Source organism: Panthera pardus, unplaced genomic scaffold, assembly GCF_024362965.1.
Source record: "Panthera pardus isolate Hobbes unplaced genomic scaffold, ASM2436296v1 HiC_scaffold_10, whole genome shotgun sequence".
NCBI classification, from domain to species: Eukaryota; Metazoa; Chordata; class Mammalia; order Carnivora; family Felidae; genus Panthera; species Panthera pardus.
The window spans coordinates 2,414,792-2,436,147 of record NW_026526655.1 but is presented as its reverse complement, the minus strand read 5'-3'; the positions used below and the strand labels follow the sequence as shown (position 1 = coordinate 2,436,147).

Here is a 21,356-nt window from a genome sequence, read left to right as displayed (position 1 = left end):
AAGTCGTGGAAATTGTATTAGCGTCAATTTCCCGGTTGTGATATTACATTATAGTTTTGCAAGATGTTACCGTTGGGGGAAACTTAAGTAAAGAGTATAAGAGAATTTCTCTGTATTATTTCTTACAACTTCATGTGAATCTACAGTTACCTCAGAATGAAAAGTTTCAAGGGAAGATATTCCACAAGAATTTAAAATTTTTCATATATCCAAAGAAGCACATTATAGAAGGAATTATTATGCCTCGTCTTGGGGTAAGAAACTAAAAATGTGGTTTGAGCCCATTTTTTTTCTTGATGTCATTTGCCTGTTGTACTTGTTTTCAGAATGTGTAGAATCCCTGTGTGTTTCCAATGTAGAGTTGAAAGCGGTTCCTTGTAATTCTTAGAGTGGAATCCCGGAAAATCTGAGAGGAGAAATACCAATCAATCCCAGTATTTATTCCTATCCTCAGAAACAAAACATTTTTCAAATAAATTTTATGAAATATTTACCCCAAACAGACCCAGCTTGATACTAATATACTAAATACTAAGATACTAAGATACTAAATCTACACTGACATGCGTGAAACACACACATAATTCTAAAGCCCGCGATTTGTAAAAATTATTCACCAAGAGGTGTAGAGATTAAAGTTTTAGTATTTAGAGCCATACACAGAGGAAGAGGAAAAAGAGAGAGAGAGAGAGAGAGAGAGGGAAAAGGAGAGGGAGAGATCAAACCCTAAACTCAGTCATGGTTGTTTTAAAGTAATATTTGTTTGTTCTAGGAACATATTTTGTGTTTGGTTCAGTGGTAAACCTTTGAACGCAATTTAGTTATATTAAATGTGCCTTAATTTAATGTTTGTTTTGGAATGCGATACAGCGACATTAACGATGTGATTTTCATGCTGATGTAAACTAGGTCACAATGGGATTTTTCTTCAGTGACTACTAAGGGTGGTCTTGCTCTAGGAGACTTGAGTCAGAAACTGGGAAAGCCAGCAGGCAGCCTCATTCCGGCACGAGGAAACTTCTAATGGTTAATTGAATATAGAGTCGTTTTGAACCAAAACAGTGTTTTGCCTGCTTCGAATATCGGTATTGCTTTTCGTACAGCTCGATGGTTCAGAGTAACAGACACCTGCGATTATGTGTACGAAGCCCGTGGTTGAGGGAGCTCAGCGCGTGGGGTCTGTGGACACTTGGTGCTTAGAACCCAGTTTCCCATCCCGATACGCTTTCTTCTGTTACTTGACCGGGGTGGGGGGTGGGGAATGGAGATGACCCGGCTTCTCGTGACCTCCTCTATAGAATCGTAACTTTACTTCTCAACTCCTAAGACCAATACCTTTAAAATTGGCACATCCCCCTCTCTTTCGATCACAATTTCCCCATCAGTGAAATGAAGGGTAACCCAAAGAGCTTTCAGTTACTGGAAAATACTTTTTCTTTTTAGCTCACATTCGGCCTTTAAAAAAATAGTCATCAGCATCATTGGGGGGGGGGGGAATGGTAAATTTAGTTATGTTGTCTGGCATTAGATTTGTATGTCCCACTGTTTCGTTTTTGACAGAGAGAGTTCACATTTGTTTTTCTGAACGTGGAGATCTGGTGTGTGACTGACTCAGGAAAGATTTGGGCAGAAACCTTGGTTTCCATTAACCCTTTGGTGGTGACCAGACATCAAATCCCAACCCCGTAGCCGAGGTCTGTGGTCCCACCCTGAGACTTTCCCGAGCACCAGACAGGGCCACTCAGCACAGAACAACTTAGGGCAGGTTTTTAGCCTTTTGCTTCGAGGAGGGAGGAATCGGGAAGGGAAACTTTAGCTGGTTTCCTCCTGGAGGAAAAAAAAATGCCCACATTTTTGTTGTTAATGCTGTTTTACTACTGCTAAGCAAACAAAATGCCACGCTCTTTTCTCTTACTCTGAGCATGTCTCTTAAGAGATTCAAGAGATCTTTTTTTTTCTTTTCTTTCTTTTTTTTTTTTTTTCCCCTGCTTCCGTGGCAAGTGGGGGCTCCAGAAGGGACAGCTTGTAAAATAAACAAACTCCCTAAAAGAAAACACAGGCCCATAGTTTACAGTCTCTGACTCTGTCTACTGCCACGGTGGATTTCTTTGTGTGTTCTACTTTGATTTAACGTTCTGGAAGTCAAAATGCAAGCAGGCAGCGTCTTCCTTCAAACGAGAGCTCTAGAAATAAAAGATCAAACTGCTATTTCCTTTCCTTGATCTCGGTTCTTAAAGTAGATTTGGCTCGTGAAGGGTGTGCAGGGGGATCAGAAACCAAAAGCCACTTGCGTTGTTTGACTTTTCGGACCCGGGGGTGCAGAGTGCCTGTCAGCCAGAGACGTCTGGCTCAGTGCAAGGACCGAAGGCAGGCTGGCCTGCGGGGTTAGGAGGTCCTGCGCTGACTTCCAGGAGGCTGCGTGGACCGAGAATCCCGTTCTTACGAGACCGCCTGTGAGGTGTCTGTCGTTTCTCTGGGATTTAAATGCCTGATTTGCTGCAAATTGGGAAGGAAAGGAGGGAGGCGAAGGCGTGATTTTCTGTCTCCAATTGAGACGTGTTGCCTTCACGTCATTGAGCCCCACAGACCGACAGCATCCTCACCAAAAACGGGTTTTCCCGAATTTAAACCGTTCGCAAACGCGAACCATATAGAAATGGGTCCCTAACTATAATCAAAACTGATTTTCCTCTCTTTCGTGATGTCTGCGTGCGTGGGTGGGAAACCCAGAGAGAAGGATTTGATCCTTTGCACATTTTTTCCTGCCTGGTGAGCATTTCCTCCCCAGCCGTGCCCTTCACCACCCACCCCTACACCCAGCTTTCCTTCTTGTCTTCTTTAGCTGAGGGCTCCTCTGTGTTGTTATTACTGTTATCCGAAGCCCACGTACATTTTCATATTATGATAAGCGATAAAGGGTGAACAGAAAGCCCATCGTCAGGTTCCAGAGACAGCACAACCCCACATGGCGAGGAAACACGCCGGGATTGGGTGGCCGTGGGTCTGGGAAGTTTGGTGCAGCTCGTGAGCGAGGTCCACCCAGCCCCCCCTGCGCCCGCCCGGGCTCGGTGACTCCCTGTCCTCAATTGCCCATCGTCACTATTTCCTAAGAAAGCTGCTCCACTGATCCTAGAACAGAAGTGTGCCAGAGATCTGGACCCCAGGAAACCTGATGTATCCCGGTTTTATTATTTTTTTTCTCTCGTGCAACCTGAGTGGCTTCAGCCACCCCAAACCCCCCGGGGACCGTGTGGTGACCCCACGAGCGCACAGTGGTGTTTTGTGGCATCGTCGGTAGGGCCGAGGCGGATCTCCGTGCGCACAGAGCTCATCTCCCGTGGAGTTGCTGAGGTGTGAGGAAGGGTCCGTACGGTGAAACACTCGGAGGGAAGAATTAACTTAAGGCGATTGTGCTGGATGTTAAATTACTGCCAATTCCAAAGCTCCCCTGTGGACTCCTTCTTGAGGGTAGGGATCCTCTTCCACTTCAGTAGGCATAAAGTGAGGGCCGTGATGTATGTACCTGCTGGCTCATCTCAGGATAGCTCTTATGCTGCGCCCACTTTTGTGTAGTGACATTTCAGAAATGGACGCTTTCCTACAATTTCATCGTTGAGCCATCTGCTCTCCTCGCGGGTCTCCGAAGGCTCCACACACGTGAATCCAGCGTCTCACGATTTATTAAAGGGAAAAGGTGACGGGGCGACCGAGCGGGTGGAGGCCCCTTGATGAGAAAACGCAAGGCCCGGGCTTGGGTGCCGCGATGCCTCCCCCTGTGCTGCTTGCTGGAGGCACACGGATCACTTCTTCCCTCCGGGCCCCTCGGGAGGGAGCGGAAAATGCTTTATCAGAATAAACACGCTGCCCGCCTTCCCGGAAAAAGGACGCTTCATTCACACCCAGCAAGGCCACCTCAATTCTTCTGCCTCCACGCCCCAGGCAGCAGGCCACCCAGGCCACAGTGACTTTACAAGTGTTTTCGCCTCTTACTTTGTTCCAAGGGGCGTCAGGAAAGTGCCCGGCCACTGCCAGTGGCCGTGTGCAGATTCTCCAAACCCATCTCTTGTGGTGTACGTTTCTTTTTTGAAAGATGCAGCAAATCTCGGTTACTGCTAGTTACATAACGTTCCTTTTTCCAGGCAGCACGAGGGGAAGGGCAGTGTGCGCAGACAGAGGGCGAGGCTGGGGTGCCTTTCTGGGTCCCCTGCTTTCCCCTGCGTGATCCTGGGCGACGGGAACCAATAACCCGCGCACTGGGAGGGCTTTCCAGCGCCCGTGGCTCCGTGTAACCAGCGTGACTCTCCACGGTGGGTTTTGCGATTTATTGAAGTCACTGTTCCCAGAAGACACCGTATGGAATACTTTCCCTTAGTAAACTCCTCCTGCGTGGCATTTTTCTGTTTGGGGAAATTTTAATTAGGCGGAAACCACAGTCTGTGGCCTCTGTAGGAGCCGGCTGGGTCCCCGAGTTAATCTGTTGGGCAAACCCACTGTCTTGGGTCTAGGGGATCAACGAGACTTTCCTGAAGCTGCACGTGGGGTGGACACTCCCGCTCTCAGCCCGCGGTTGTGCGTGGCCTGGGTAAGGCGGCGCCTCTCTGGGACTCAGTTTCCCTCTATGCGAATGGGGGGGTGAGTTTCTGATGCCCTGCAGCTGTCAGTATTCTGTGAGTCAGTGTGACCAGACCACTCCCCGCTGGCTGTACGCCCCCCAAAAATCGAAAGCAGGGTCTCCACCGAAAAACGTGCGGCTGTGTGTTCATTGCAGTGCTGCTCGCGAGAGCCGCAAGGTGAAAACAGCACGGGCGTCTGCCGGCTGCGGGGTCAGCAAAATGCGGGCTAGCCCCACGGTGGGATGTTGTTCAGCCGTAAGAAGGAGCGAGACGCCGGCACCTGCTGTCACACGGACGGACCCCGGAAACGCGACGCTGAGTCTCAGAAGTCACGCGCAGGAGACCGAATGTGGTAGAGTTCCATCTGGACGAAAAATCCGGAATGGGCAAAAGTGCATCTGTGGCTTCCAGGGCCCGGAGGAGGGGGCCTGGGACAGAATTGCTTAACGGGTGTGGGATTTCTGTTCGGGGTGATGAAAAAGTTCTAGAAATAGATAGTGATGATGCTTGCACAACAGGGTGAGGGCTGTGCGCTTACTTCCACTGGACTTTATACTTTAAAATGGCCAAAACGATAAATGTCAATTATGTGTATTTTACAAACCCCAAAATATCCTGTGACACAGACCGTGGGTCTCTCTGGTAACAAGGAGGACTGCAGTGGGGCCGACGGGGGGGAGGTGTTAAACCTTCAGCTTCTCACCCCTTTCCGGAGGCGCTGTTTGGTTTATCCACGTGATTCTGTGCTTATCCCATTATCCTTCCCTTCAAGTTATCCTTGCCTGAAAACGTTTCTCTTTCTCTTTGGAAATCTATTTCCTAATGTGGTCCTAAAAAAAAAAAAAAAAAACGTCCAAGAACTCTGATAACATACTTGACATTTCGTTGCCCACCCTTTGGTTTTGGTGGCCCGTCAGTTATCTCTCTGGAAGCCCCTCCATGGACTGAGTCTTCTCACACTTTTGGGGGGTGACGGATGGGGAAGGGGTGGCCCCAGCTTGTGCATCGTTTGCAGTGCACCCAGCCGAAAGCAGGGGGCGTTTTCCCCATGTGTAGTGGGGCGGGAGGGGTGGTCCATGGACATTTTGACCCATCCAGCAGTGGTCTCCCCAAAACCCCAGGCCTGGCGATGGGTCAGACCATTTCAGGCTCAGAGAGACCCTGGGGAGGTCAATGCTGCCACCAGGGACACGATGATTCCTGAAAAGCGGGGCCTGCGGCTCAGTGCTGCTCCTCTCAGCGAATCCCTCTCCCCCCGGGGCTGGGAATAGAACAAAGGGTGGCGCGTGTGCTCTTGTGCTGTCCCCAGACACGGTGCAGGCAGGACGGTGGCACGAGGTCATTCCGGCCAATGGGACGGTGTTTCCTCTCCTTCCTCCCCTGATCCGTCCACCTTGCTGTGTCTCCTGAGCCTCCTGTGCCCTCGGGACCCACGCCGGAGGGAGGGGGCGGCACAGTGGCTTTCCCGGGGCTTCCGTGGCCACGATCCAGCTCCGTTTCTTTTTTAAACACTCTCACCTTCATGGTGTTGCACAGTCAGCACTTTGAGACACTCACAGAAACCACAAAGATCGTGTTGGGCTCATGCATTGTTAGCGTCTAGGGAATCCAGGCAGAAGGGCTCAGAACTGGGAGCAGGTCCCAGAGAACCTTCCCAGGAGAGTGGGGTTGCCCAGAGCAAAGGACGGTGCTGTCTGTCCATTCCCGGTCCCCTGCCCCACTAGAGGGACGGCCACCAGGGAGGGAGGGAGAGAGACAGAGAGTCCCCACGTGCTGACAAGGAGGGCTCCAGGGAGAGACAGCAGGAGGGGACCTGGTTGTCCGCACCCCTGGTTGTGCACCTGTCCTGCCGGGAGCCTGGGTCACCTCGAGCGGCACATGTTATGTCGGGGCCCCCATCCGTCAGCCCCACGTGGGTTCCCGGCTGCAGAGGGGCCACACTCTGATCTGTCAGCGGGTTACGCACCCTCGCTGTGCACCCAGACCCTCTGCTCTCCTCTCTCCTGCTTCCGAGTACCTGAACAGGAGCCTCGGGCATATCCACATGCACTGCGAGCCTCGGGACACTGGGGCCCGCGCTCCGGTCAGGACAGGGCACAAAGCGGGGGTCTCTGGCCCTTGATTGTGCAGTTGGTTTTCAGACATACCATCCAGGTGACGTGAACCAAATTTGGTGCCCCTGGGTGAGCAACACACAGAGTGCCCCCTCCTTCCCACTCACCTGCCCTTCTTACTGTCCCCAAAGCAGGTCAGGCCTCGGTGTCCCGATGTCCACCCACTCAGCTAACTCCCTGGCCGCATCTGCTGTCGAAGCTAATAGAAAATCAGGCTTCCTGGTGAACCCAAGGGGATGCATTCACTTTACCCCATCGAAGCCCCGTGCTTCGTGCGGCATCCATTACCTGCAGCGTGTGGCCACAGACGGAGTGCGGTGGGGACACCCAGGTCGCTGTCCCACAGAAGCCAACAGTGAACATTCAGGGGACCTAAGTGACACTTACTATTGGGGACCCCTCACGGCCTCTGCTTCCTGAAGCTGATCGTTCCAAGCGTGGCAAAGCGCAAGATACGAAGGAAAAAATAACAGACTAAATCAAAATTTGAAATTTTATATATCATCGGGGCGCCTGGGTGGCTTGGTCGGTTAAGCGTCCGACTTCGGCTCAGGTCATGATCTCACGGTCTGTGAGTTCAAGCCCCGCGTCGGGCTCTGTGTTGACAGCTCAGAGCCTGGAGCCTGTTTCAGATTCTGTGTCTCCCTCTCTCTCTTCTCCTCCCCTGTTCATGCTCTGTCTCTCTCTGTCTCAAAAAAAATAAACATTAAAAAAAAAAATTTTTTTTTAAAAATAAAAAAAAAAAGAAATTTTATATATCAAAAAATTACGACAATCAGAAACTTTTCATGAGCCAGGAAGGAAGTACTTACCAATGTATGGTACAGTGAATCTTACTAGACAAAGAGCCCTTAAAAATCCAAAAGAAAATGGGGCACCTGGGTGGCTCAGTCCATTAAGTGTCTGGCCCTTGATTCTGGCTCAGGTCATGATCTCACGATTCGTGGGATAGAGCCCCACGTTGGGCTCTGTGCTGACCCGCTTGGGATTCTCTCTCTCTGCCTTTCTCTCTGCCCCTGCCTCACTCGTGCTCGCTCACTCACTCTCTCTAAATAAATAAATAAATAAATAAACTGAAAAATCCCCAGTGGAAAATAAGGGTCATAATACGAATTTACAAAAGAAGAAGTTCAGTTGTCCAGTCAACATATGACAAGTGTTGAACTTCAGCAATAATCCAAGAAATGGAAAATAAGCAGGAGGATACCATTTTTTAATTACATTGGAAAGATGAGAACCCTCAGTATTAAGGAAAGCGTGAGGAACCAGGCCATCTCGTCTCTGACAGTGAGAAGGTAAATTGTAAAATCTTTTCGAAGAGATTTTGACAATGGATAAGAGAAGATTTAAAATTTGGAAATTCCCTTTGAGACAAGCAAGGCCGGTTTTAGGCATTAATCCTGAGCGAACGATGGTCGAATCTGACCAGCAACAAAGAGATTCCTATCAGCTTTGCTAATATTAGTGAGATCCTTCAAATGTCCTGGGGAAAGGGTGAATAAATTGTGGTTTATCCATCCACTGAAACACTACACAGCCAGAAAACTGTGTCTTGTAAGCAAATACTTGGTCATCAAGGGAAATGGCCCCCTAGTGGAGCAGATCCTCTGACCCCAGGTTGCAGAATCAGAGCGTGCGTTTGCATGGGTGCGTCTGTCACAAGAGCGGATGCCTCTCGGCCAAAGCGGGAGTCAGAGATCTTCCTTTCCTTCTTATTATTCTCATTGGCTTTCCTTCTTTCCCAAATTTTCTGCAAATGCCAGGGTCTTACTCCAAGAAAACGGTGCTTTTTAAAGGCAGGGTAGGGGCACCTGGGTGGCTCAGTCGGTTAGGCGGCTGACTTCGGCTCAGGTCACGATCTCGCGGTCCGTGAGTTCGAGCCCCGCGTCGGGCTCTGTGCTGACGGCTCGGAGCCTGGAGCCTGTTTCAGATTCTGTGTCTCCCTCTCTCTCTGACCTTCCCCCCGTTCATGCTCTGTCTCTCTCTGTCTCAAAAATAAACGTTAAAAAAAAATAAAAATAAAATAAAGGCAGGGTCGAGGGTGTGCACAAGCGAGTCATTGGTCTGGACTCTGCTGACCCCTCCCCTGCGTGCCCATTGCAAAGCCCCGCTCCTGAGGGACCAGCCTGTTGTTACCCTCGCTGGACCCTCCTCTCAATATTACAGGTTTGGTGCCACCTGAAGTCACGTAAGAAAAAAATAATTATTTTTCTGTCTTCTGCAACCCTCGGCTCAAGACCCTGACCGTTCTTTTTATGCGGTGCCTTTAATGGTAGTTTAATTTGATACGCTTTTCCAGAACGTATGAATATGGCCCAGCCTGACTCCCTGGAGGAACTGCGAGTTTGTTTGGGGCAGCAGGGCTGTGTATGGGTTTCCTGCGATGACGGGAATTCAGGAATTCGCTTGTCCTTGTCCTTGCCCCCCAGTGGTACCCCCCCATTGGCTAACAACACTCTCACTTGTCTTTATTTTGTAAACTCGTCTCCATGTATTTGGGGATGTATGTTCTTAATCACAAACCACTTCATATGTATAGAAGTAAGTGGAAGAAATACAACGAACTCACGGACTGTTCTCCTAACCCAAACTGGGAGGAGAAATACGACAGAAGCCCCCTTACCTTGTGGAGCCGTTTGTACTCACTGATGATCGGAATGAGAAGTTAAAACCACTCCCCCCTAGCCCCTGGCCTTCTGTGGTGGCCCGTGAGCACTCAGGACTGGAGGGGACACCGGTGGGCCAGGGCATCCGTCCCCCCACCAGCAGGCCCGGTTGTGCAGAGCCCTCCCCGCCCCCAGTGCCTGAATCACACCTCCACCTCCCTGGGGACCTGACACCAGCCGCGAGTCCCCAGGCACAGCCCCCGGCTCCTAGTTTCACGTTCCCCTTCGGATCCTCAGCCATAATCTAATTTGCACTAGGCCTGCCTTCTCTCACCCCTGGGCTGCGCTTGAGGCATACTTCTGGCAAGTTCTGGGACCACACTTGCCAGATGACCAAACCCTCTTCAGAAACATGACTGAAATATTTGTAAGTTTCCATCGCGGCTGGTGAAGCGGCCCGAGGCTCGGGGAGGGAGAGCCCCGCGCGTGTGCGTGAGTGCTCCAGGTTGCCTCCCGTCCACACACCGTGGCTGCCAAGCCAGCCGTGCGTTAATCCTCAACCCGAAACCACAGATACCTTCTGCTGTCGCGACACAGAGAAACCAGGAGGTTAACGGCCGGGTTGGTCCCCGCCGTGGGCCTCCTGCCTGAATCAGAGCCGACCGTGGAGCAAAGCGGGTGACTCAGAGCCATGGCTTTCTGTCTTCTGGCTGTTCAAGTAAACAGCAGGGAGGCTTGAATGGGAGGCCAGGAGCGCAGGGCAGAGGCGGCTCCCGGCTCCTGAGGGCGGGCGTGGGCAGAGGGAGCGTGGGCACACGCTCGTGGGACTGGAGTGGAGGCTGGTGCCCATGGGGCCACGGCAGGGCCCAGAGGGGTCGGGGGGGGGGGTGGGTATGTGGTGAGTGCAGGCCTTGGGTGCTCAGAGATGCCAGGCCAGGGTCCACCCTGGCCCGGGGTCCGTGTTGCGCTCCACCCCCCCTCAAAAATGCCTGTTGGGGACATTCCTGCACAAAGTTGCCCTTCAGTAAGCTCCTGTGCACTGAGGAAGGCGGTCCTTGGGATTTCCCAACTCCTTTGGGACCCTCTGTAAGGTGGAGAGTGTCAGGCATGCATCGGGGCCTGGCCTCAGGATCTGGGAGGGGGAAAGGCTGGGGGCTCTGGAAAACTCACAGGGTGTAGCTGGGGTGACCTAGATTCAGGGGGGACCGGGTGGTCTCGCCCAACCCAGACCTGGCTGCAGAGGGGTCTTAGGAGCTCCCGTGTCCCACTCCAGACTGGCAGCGGGGGTAAGCGACTATGGCAGAAGCACTCTGCCCTGCAAGGGTGCACAGAGCAGAGCAGACGGGCAGAGACGCTGAGTGCCCGCAGCTGAGGCTCTGGCCCACCCCGCCCCCTGACCACAGCACTTGGCCCTTAGTGTTATTTTAATCCTGAAAACAACCCAGTCCGGTTGGGTCTCTAACTGCCACTCCCCAGGTGGGAAAACTGAGGGGCTTTGGTGGCTCAGCTAAGGGCACCCAGCCAGCAGCGGGCAGAGGCAGGAATTGAACCGAGGCCGTCTGCGCCTTCAGCAGACTGTCTAGGAGCGAAGATTTCCCTTCTATGTCAAATATGGCCCAGCTCCTGCTCTGGGGCCGTGCTGTTCCTTTGGGCGTCTCTGGCTCAGCCAAGGTGGTGGTCCCCAAATGTAGCAGGGCAGTTCCTCGGAGAGAGAGGGGACAGGCCTGGCCCAGCATATGTGGCATTTCCTAGGCCCTTGACCTCTGCTCATGGGCGGCCCAGCCTGCTCATGCTGCCGGGTGAGGGCTGACCTCGTCCCCCGTGCCGCCCCCCGCACCTGTGCAGCTTGCTGTTGGCAGGACTCGGTGAGGCAGGCCGGGTGCTGTTCAGCCTGGACACCGGGGTCCCCGGGACCAGAAATGGGCAGGTTGCCCCTCTCCTCTCCCGGGCATCTCTTGGCTCTTCATGCCCAGCGATTAAACCTTTGAACTTGCAGGGCCAGGGAAGAAGGGGAATCTCGGGGTCTGTACTATCAAGACTTTGCTGGTTTGGAGCTTCTTTACTGTAGGAGTCCGGGAACCTTCTTCCAGCCTAAAGAAACCACACCCCCTTTACAAATACGTGGCGTAAGTAAGGACGCAGATTCAGTGTTCTTGGTCACCCCCCCCACCCCCCGTCTGTATTACACCGGTGTGTGATTGCCTATGATTCCCGATAGTGGAACATCTCCCGTCCCTCCGTGCTGTGAATTGCCATTTATTAATATTTTATTATGACTTGACTCTTTCAGAGCAGTGTAATTTTGTTCACAGCAGAATGGCGGGAAAGTAGGGAGATTTCCTGCGCCCCACCCCCCACCTGCACACAGGCACGCCCTGTCCTGTTAGCAGTACCCCACCAGAGGTGGGGGGTACACGTGTTACGGTGGATGAGCCCACACAGACGCATCTCGGTCACCCAAAGTCCACAGTGCACACGAGGGCTCACTCCTGGTGGTGCGCACTCTGTGGTCGTGGACAAGCGTGTAGTGACACGGAGCCATCACTGTGCTGTCGTAGAGTCCCTTCGCTGCCCCAAGATCCTCTGCGCCTCCCCTGCTCCTCCCCTTCTCCCCCCCACCCCCGACCCCTGGCCACCACTGATCTTTTTACTGTCTCTGTAGTTTTGCCCTTTCCAGAAGATCCCATAGTTGGAATCATACAGCCTGCAGGCTTTCCAGACTGGCTTCTTTCACTTGATAACATGTGTTTCCGGTTCCTTCGTGGCCTCTCGTGGCTCGATGGCGCATTTCTTTCTAGCATCGTCCGGGTGCACCACCGTCCGTGCGTCCAGCTACCTAAGGGTACCCTGGGTGCTTCCAAGTTTTGGCGGTTATGAATAAAGCTGCCAGAAGCATCCGCGTGCAGGTTTCTGTGTGGATGTAAGCATGCAACTTCTGTGGGTGCCTGCTAAAGAGTGCACGTGCCAGAGTGCATGGCGAGAGTGTTTCCTTCGGTGAGAAACGTCGGGCTGCCTTCCACGTGCGGTCCCGGGTGCGTCCCTCCTGGCCCCCTCGCCCCACACCCTCGCCGGCAGCCGGTCCTGTCGGCGTTCCGGGTATGGGCTCTTCCGACAGGAGTGCGGTGGCCTTCTTTACACCAGCGGCCAGTGGCCCCTTCCCAGGCCACGTCTGATTTAACCACGTAAGCGGTTGGTGGAACATGTGCGTCACGTGCCCCTCATGGTGTGTGGCACCCTGGGGTGTGTCGAATGCCGGCTCCTTTATGCCAGCCCCACCGTGGGGCTGCCCTGGTCCCTTCGTGGCTGCGGGCCCTGCTCTTCTGATCCCCAGGCATCCTCCAGATGAGCTCCCCAGGGCGGGGAAGGGGTCTCGCCCTTTCGCTGCACACCCAGCACTGCAGCAGGAACCGGCAGGGGGCAGGGGTCCAAAGGAGGGGCAGAGTGGATGAGCGATCCAGGCACCTGCCTCTCTGCGCGTTGCCTCTTGGCTCTCGGTGCCTCTGTGCGGCCTTCCCTTCACCAGCATGCCCCCATCTCCACACCTCCCTCCAGTACCCAGCCCGGCATCCCCTTCTTGGGGGCCCCGGCAGTCCTCCTGCAGTGTTTCAGGTGAACCCGGAGCTCCCCATGTCTGGTGCGCCCCTAGTAATGACCTCCAGGCACCTGCTTGCCCGTTTCCCTGGGAGCAGCTTCGGGACCACGGCTTGGTTGTGTGTTACGACCGCCCGGTCCGATCCACAGCCAGGCCCCTGGTTTGTACGTGGGACGTGTTTGCATGTTGCAGAAATGCAATAGTGGGGATTCGTGCAGGGTCCGTGATCCAAAACCACATTTTCTCGGGGGCAGGAAAGAGCGTTTGTGATTTATCCTTCCCCGGCTGCTTCTGAGAACACTCCTGGCAGCCTGCGGGCCTTGAGTTTGCTGCTGAGAGTGGAGTCAGCCTCGTCTTGGGAGGGCCTTGTCCGCTCTACAAGCCAGTGGCAGTTTGCAGGCCGGGGGCTCCTGGGGCTGTGTCCCCTAAATCGCTCTCTGCAGAAGAAGAGGGTGGAGAGAGAGAGAGAGGGCACCTGGCACAATGCGTCCTAACAGGGGTGATCTTCGGGGGTAGAGGCACACGTTGGTCTGTGGGGGGATTTGTGGAGTGAAATGCTGTGCTCTGTGTGATGTCATCTCCTCTGGCCTCAACACACACACACACACACACACACACACACACACACACACTCAGTGAAGTGCCCGTGTCTCACCAGGCTTTATTTAGTGGCTTTGGGGGTGTGGGGGTCAGTAAGAACCCAGCCTGGTTCCTGGGGTGCTTGGGCCCCAATGGGAGAGTCGTGGCTGGGTACCTTTCAATAAAACAGGAAAGAGTGCTGTCTCCCAGCCTGCCCACTGCGTGCCAACAAGCACATCCAAGGACTGAATGCAGCATGGGGTCCCGTGTTGCAGATGAAGTGACTGAAAGCCAAACACGGACATGCAGTAGTGTCCTCATCAGAAGGGAGCTGCTGGGTGGGCTGGGAGGCCGGGGGCAAAGGGTCTCTCAAGGCCTCCTCCGCACCCCCAAGGGCTGGGTGACGCGGGGAGGTGGACCATGGGGACCGGTGTGCGCACCGCCGGGTGGGAGGGGGCTGAGGGGGGCTGTCCCATCACGTGGGGCGTGAGCAGGTGGCTGAGTGGAAGGCTGAAGGTAATGGAAACCCCGGGAGCTGCAGTCAGGGGAGGGTGGAGGTCATCATGGGCTCCGTCCCCCCGACCCGAGCCTGAGCCACCGCGCCCCCGGGTGCACCAGCCTGGGGCTCCCAGAGGACTAGAGGCTCTCGGCCGACCCCGGAATAGCTACCTTGGAGGGAGCTCTGGGGGGCCCCGGGGCCTTCCTGGGTCAGGGCTGAGGCTGGGGGGGCCCCCGGGTTGCAAGCTCACCATCTGCCTGGATCTGACCCCTCACTCTGGTGCACATTGTGTTTCGGTGATTCTGCAGCCGAGCGAGACTTAACGCACACACGACCCATAGCTTTGGCTCCGAGGAGAGGTGAGGAGGCCGTCTAAGGCACACGGCACTTGGGGGCGTGGCCAGCACAGACCCAGCCACCCCCACCCCCATCACTCGGTCACGCCATCACTGGGCTGGACCACAGGGCCCCTAGCTGCCCCTCACGAGATAAAAGATGCTGTTTCCAGGGTGGGCAGCTGAGCATCCCTGGCTGAGACTGTCCAGATCACCGCGTTCCGAGCTGGTGATTCTCCGGTACCAGGTTCCCCACACCGTCCTGGGTGCCCACTGGCGCAGACATGGCCAACTGGGCTCGGTGTGGCGATTGGCACAGCGTGGAGGGGACGTATTCTAATGGCTCAGCAAGTACTGAGGAGCTCCCTGCATGTCAGGCACAGTTCAGGGGCCCGAAGCAGCCATGAAGTCCCCCGCGACAGTCCAGCGACTGGGGTGGGGGCTACTCCTCGCATTTTCTAGATCCGAGTATGGGTCTCAGAGGGGTCATTACCCATCAGGCCCAGTCCGTGTGCTGGCTGGGGGCTGGTTGGGATTGAATTTATGCGCTCTGACCCCACGGTGGTGCCTCTCCCCCAGTCTTCAGGGGCCTGTGATCTTGAAGAGAGAATCGTTCCCGGACCTGTGTTCTCAGGGGTGTCTGACATCTGCAAGATTCCGGCTGGTTTGGAGATGGGGGGGGGGTGGATGTAGAGAAGGAACAAATGTGACGGCTCAGCACGGCCACAGCTGGATGCTGTGCACAGGGGTCCTGCCTTGCTGGGAGCAGCGGGCGCGGGGACTGACATGTGACTGAGGGAATGCCGCGTGACGAGGCGGTGTTGGAGGTGCTGTCCGATCATGTTAGCGGGGAGAGTGGGGTGCAGATGTCTGATGCTTCAAGTGGTTTTCCTTCAAGGATGTGGCCGGGGAGGACTCCACAGAGAGATACCAATGCGTGCCAGACTCACTCGAAAAGTGAGTGATGAGTATTTGTCCATCCAGGGCGGGAAGGCACGTCGACGACAGTGAGGAGCTCTTTCAGAGAGGTGATGGCCACAGGCTACTGCCATAACTTGTTCACCACCATGGGGTTGGAACTTTATTGCAGAAAGAACAGTCTGGGCCCTCTCGGGAAAATTTTCAGAAGACAGGCAACAAAAGCAAAAATAGACCAAAGGGACTTATCAACCCTAATGGACAGGGTGACAACGGCTGGCTGCAGAATGGGAGAAGATCTTGGCAAATTTGTTAACATCCAGAACGCGTAAAGAATGTCTACAGCTTAACAATTTGTGATCTGATTTGTAATCGGATAATCTGATTTTTAAAAAGGGCAAAGGACTTGAATCGACATTTCTCCGAAGATCATCTACAAATGGCCAACGCGTACAAGAAAAGGTGCTTCACGTCCCTAAACGCAAGAGAAGTGCAGATCAAACCACAGCTATCCCCTCACACCCATCAGGACAGAAAGGTGAGGTGTTGGCGAGGACGTGGGGAAGGGGGAACCCTCGTGTGGTGTGCGTGGGAACGCGGACTGGTGCAGCCACTGCGGAAAACAGCGTGGAGGTTCCGTAAAAAGTTAAACATGGAACTATCCTGGTTCTGGGCATACACCCAAAAGGATGGAAAGCTGGGTCTCTCAAGAGAGATGTGTGTGCCCGCGTTCATGACAGGCGTCAAGAGGAGGAAGCAGCCGAAATGTTCTTGGAGGGCTGGGCGGATCAACCCCTCGTGGTCTACCCCTGCAGTAGAACAACTTAAAAGGAAGGATGTTCGGACACCCGCCACAACGTGGAGGGACCTGGGACATCGACACTCAGTGAAACAAGCCAGTCACAAAAAAGACAAATGATGCATGGTTCCACTTACATGACGTCCCTGGAGGAGTCGGATGCATGGAGACAGAAGCCTTGCAAGAGGAAAATGGGGAATGTTTCATGGAAACAGAGTTTTAGTTTTGCAAGATGAAAAAGTTCTGGGGATCGGTTGCACAATAACATGGACATTCCATTCACCGTTGAGATGTACACTTGAAGTTAATAAAGATGTGGGGTGCCTGGGGGGCTCAGAGGGGTAAGCGTCCGACTTCGGCTCAGGTCATGATCTCGCGGTCCGTGGGTTCGAGCCCCACATCAGGCTCTGTGCTGACAGCTCAGAGCCTGGAGCCCGCTTCGGATTCTGTGTCTCCCTCTCTCTCTGCCCCTCCCCTGCTCACACGCTGTCTCTCTCTCAAAAATAAATAAAGATTAAAAAAAAATTTTTTTAAATGACAAAGATGGTAAAATTTGTGCCATGTGTGTGTTTTTAAGGTAGGAATATACATTTATTTTCAGTCCAGATACCCTACATACATCATCTCATTTGACTTTTACAACTTTCAGATGTAGGCCTTTTTTCTTTTTGTTGAGACGTCATCGACATATAACATTGTATCAGTTGTAGGTGTAGGACACAGCGATTTGATACTTGTGGATATTGTGAAATGGTCTCCCCAAAACGTCTGGTTAACATCAGCCACGGTAATAGTTACAACACTGTTTCTTCTAGCGATGAACACTTTTAAGATCTTATCTCTTAGCCACGGTCAAATATTCAAGACAGTGTTATTAGCTGTAGTCACCATGCTGTGCGTGGCATCCCCGGGATTTGTGTGCTTTGTACCTTTTGACTTCCTGCACCCATTTTACTCACCCCTGACCCCTGGCCTCTGGCGGCCACCAATCCGTTCTACGTATCTGTGAGGTGTTTTTTGTTTTAGATCCCACAAATGAGTGAGATCATACTGTATGTGTCTTTCTCTTTCTGACTTATTTCACTGAGGATAATGCCTTCAAGACTCACCCACACCATCAAAAATGGCAGGATTTCATTGTTCTTATGGCTGAATAATATTCCATAGTGTGTATATTCCACGTTTCTTTCATTCACTCATTCATTCATCGTTGGATGCTTAGGTTGCTCCCGTTTCTTGCTGATAGTAAATAATGCTGCACCTGTGTTTTTTCTTACAGTGAAAACTTTCAGGGGGTGCCTGGGTGGCTCAGTCGGTTAGGCATCCAACTTTGGCTCGGATCTCATGGTTTGTGAGTTCAAGCCCCGCGTCGGGCCCTGTACTGAACCTGCTTTGGATTCTTTGTCTCCCTCTCTTCTCCTCTCCTCCTCCTCTCTCTCTCTCTCTCTCTCTCTCTCTCTCTCTCTCTGTCTCTCTCTCTGTCTCTCTCAAAAATAAATAAACATTAAAAAAAAACCCAACAGAACTTTCAGGAGGTGTTCCTGCCATAGTAACTGGAAGAGGGGAACAACTCTTGGGCACCCCCCACTCCAGGCCCTCTCTGCCCCCACTCCCTGAGCAAGCTGGCCACCCAGCGGGGCTCAGCAGGTCTGAGAAGGGGTCTCAGGAGCATGGCCCTGGGTATGTCAGGGCTTCCAGCACCCTCCAGGTACAAGTGATTCTTACGGATTTCAGAGACAGGCTTGAGTCCAAAGCCTTACAGAAATTAGAGCCCCTTTTTTGTTTGCCTGTGTTTAGACTTAGTAACTTAATTTGGCCAGTCTGTGGAGGAAAAGGTGATGGTCTTTCTTTTCTAGGAGTTGGATTACACATCTGCCGATTTGATAACTGCATCTTCAAGGTCACGCACCCAAAGCTCCCAGAGGCTCTAGGAACCGTGAATTATGAAATAGCACATACATGCCTGGGGGGAGGTGGGCCTCACCGGGGACGTGGGCACGTCACACCCAACAGATGCCCTTTTGGCCGTAGGCACCTGAGTAGGTTGGTGGACAGATGACCAGTGTTTCCTCCTTTTGAAGAAGGAAAATCTGAAGGTCATGGACGTATCTCCAGCAGGACCCACTCAGTGGGTGGTTCCAAATAGCTGGTCTGATGCAACAGTTATTCTTTCTGAGCTTTTCCGTTATGTGGTGCTCACATTTATTGAGCACTGACTGTTTGCAGTCTTATGCTTGGTGCTGGACACATAAAGGTGAGGGTGATTTGGTCTGTCCTGTGGAAGGTTTGCCGTCCAGCCATGGAGACAAGTAGGTTAAGCTACCGGTTACGATACCACGTGTCAGTGTTGGGTCATGGTGGTTTGCAAACCAGGAAGGCATGGATTCATCCATCTCCGGGGCACCTGCTCGTGGCTTCTCTTGAGCAGATCTGAATGCAGTGAGGGCTCTGCCCTGCGAGGCTGTGCATGGGGCCGAGGAGAGTGAGGTGGCTGGAGGGAGCAGGGGGAGACTGGGAGCTAAAGACAGCTGGACGTCCGTACGTACACATTCTCAAACACAACGTAGTGTCCTGCAAAGCTACCCTGTCAGGGCAGGACAGAAGCAAAACTTGACCCAAAGTCACATTGTCTGGAAAGACTTGATAAGTGAGCCTGTAAGGAATGTTCTGGAACATCTCAGCTCCAAAAAACAAAATAATAAAATGTGTTTGTTCAGGTCTTGCTCAAGAGAAGCTGGAAGCCTGTGATTCATCTCCTGGTCTGCTGTCCCTGTCCCCCAACCTATCCCGGGAACGGGGACTGTGTCGTGCACGGGCTCAAAGCCGTGTTGGTGACTCTGTCTCAGCTCACTGATACATATTTGCTGAAGAAAACCAGGATGGTTCACTTGCAGTTCTGCATCTTGCAGAGACACGGCCCATGTCTTGGGGAAGTTAACAACCTGTCTGGGAGACAACAGGCACAAAGCAGTCAGAGGGCAGGCCCAGGGTGGGACGGTGAGGGGTGGGGACCATCTTCCCCAGTTACGAGACCCCAAAGAGGAATCACAGACCAAGGTGGGCACCTTGGGGGGGTGGCGGCCGTCATCTGTCAAGGGGAACAGCCACTTGGGGAACACGATGGCCCAGACACTTGGTCTGTGACCAAGTCCAAACAATGGAAACCAGAGTTGCCTAAAAGTCCCACCTTGCCTGCTGCACGCAGTGTCTCTCTTCAGTCCCACGTTCTCGGAGCTGAAGATGTGCGATACAGTTACCAAGTGTCTTTGTTTTGCAAAAGAATGGGGAAAATGTGAGGGTGCCGGCAGAGGAGCTGGCCCCGGACCCCCGTGCTGCTACAAGACGCTGACATTTCGCGATGATTTGTGTCGCGGTTGGACAGCGGCCCGCTGACTTTCTCCCTGTTGGACGCTGGTCCGCACCAGCCCTGGCCCGGTCCTTCTCCGGCTGCCAGCAGGTATTTTTGTTTTTAGGACATAAATCCCGGCCCTTTCCTCGTCTTCTGGAACGGAGACATCTCTCCCCTGGAGATCGAGGTGAACATCCCCTGGGTGCCAGCTGTGAGTCAGGCAGGAGACGTGCCTGCGCTGGGCCCCGCGGGCCCCCGAGCCCCCCCGGGAGCAAGCGAGGCTGCATGAGTGGGGTTCTCTGTCCTCGTCTGTCTGTCTCGACCACACTGGAGATACCCTCCCCATGCCCCCCGCTGTGGAGCCCCTGCAGTCAGCTAGGCTCTATCAGCGACTTCGGGTAGAATGCACGAAGGAAGAAAAATAAATAAAGTCAGACGGGGGAGAGGCGGAGCTCACGCAGCCTGGGTGGATTCACTTTCTCTTACTACCAGAAGACTCAGGAAACAATGCAGAAAATATGAAATACATTCATTGGCTCTCCCGCCTCTTAAATGGTTTGACCTAAGCGGGCAAATCCTGGCTGGGGACAGGGGACATCTGGAGGACATCACTGTCTCAGGCCACAGTGGACCCAGCTCTTTGCTCTGGAGTGGGCATGGCGGACGCTTGGCCGTTCAAGGAGCCCAGATGACAGATAAGAGGGACGAACCCAGCTGCGGGTCCTCCCGAGAAGGCCACTTCAGTGTGACCCCCTGGGAGAGGCTCCTTGCCATTCTTCCGGCAGCTTCCTCCGTGGGGGGAAATGGATTTGGCCAAAAGAACAGAGAAGAGAAAATGAAGTCTATGTGATGGCGGCCAAGCACTCTGAGAAGGGGCTCGTCCCCAATGCTTTATTTTTCCTACGGCCGGCATCTGTCGTTTGCTAGAAATCGCAGAATTGCACGTCACCTTGAAACAGGGATTGGCTTCCCCCGAGCTGGACGTCCAGCAGCAGATGGGAGCCAAGAAACTGCTGTGAACTTTAGCTGCCTGACCAGGGTCACAGGAACGCCGTAGATCGAGCCAGACAAATCCCCATGCCGGGGGCCACGGGCCTCTGTGCATGTCTCCCCTGTCCCCATGCATCGAAACCACAGGTGAACAGATGGAAAGACCACCTCACAGATCCTTGGCCGAGACCTCTGGACCAGCGCCGCTCAGGCCCCGACGAAGGCTGACCGCGGGAGACTCGGGTGCCACAGAGAAAACGTAAGTAAAAGTCACGGAAACTGGCCCCTTGCGGGGCTCCCCCGTCGGGCAGGGCTGGGGGGCGGGGACCCCGAGGCCCGCAGGGTAAGGTTCAGATCTTCACCCTCTCGCCGCCTGTGGGCGTGGGGCCTTGGCAGAGTGGGGCCCCGGTGCCGAGCTGCGTGTGAGGGCGCCCGGCAGCCGCTGGGCCCTCACCAAAGGGAAACCGAGGCGGGGGCTCTCAGTGGCTCGTAACTTTTTGTACTCCTAAGAATTTCGAAACTGGGAAGAACAAAGCCCTGGGGAAATGACTGTAAAAAGTTTCATGAACTACTTCTCAAGTGGTATCAGCCTCAAAGTATGTTTTCTCTGGATGACTCCCTTCTTCTTTCAAGGATCACTCAGGCAATAAATAAGCACCCCTGGTGGGTCTGTTCCTCCTGGGGACTGTGGAAAGCCCCCCCGCCTTTGGGGACAGCCCCCAACACACAAGGTATCTGCCATACTGTGATACCAAAACCCGTGAAACATGAAAAACAAAACAAAGCAAGCAGGCCCATCTCATTAGGAACTTAACCCAAATTCCAGGTAAAGTATAAGAAAAATTAATTCTCTGGGGCTCCTGGGTGGTTCAGTTGGTAGGCCTCTGACTCGTCAGTTGACTTCGGCTCGGGTCACGATCTCACAGTTCGTGAGTTCGAGCCCCACATCGGGCTCTGTGCAG

General features: G+C 53.4%; 1 protein-coding gene across 3 annotated transcripts in view; it reads left to right on the top strand.

Annotated features, from left to right (window-relative positions):
* TWIST2 (twist family bHLH transcription factor 2) overlaps window positions 1-21,356 on the top strand; it is a 77,723-nt gene that overhangs the window by 4,686 nt on the left and 51,681 nt on the right. The window contains exon 2 of one of the 3 annotated variants that reach the window (XM_019445353.2): window positions 15,653-17,438. The exons of the other annotated variants lie outside the window; for them this stretch is intronic. The gene's annotated coding sequence lies outside the window, so the exon portion shown is untranslated. Of the gene's footprint in view, window positions 1-15,652; window positions 17,439-21,356 lie in introns of those variants that run through there. 3 annotated transcript variants of the gene reach the window in all.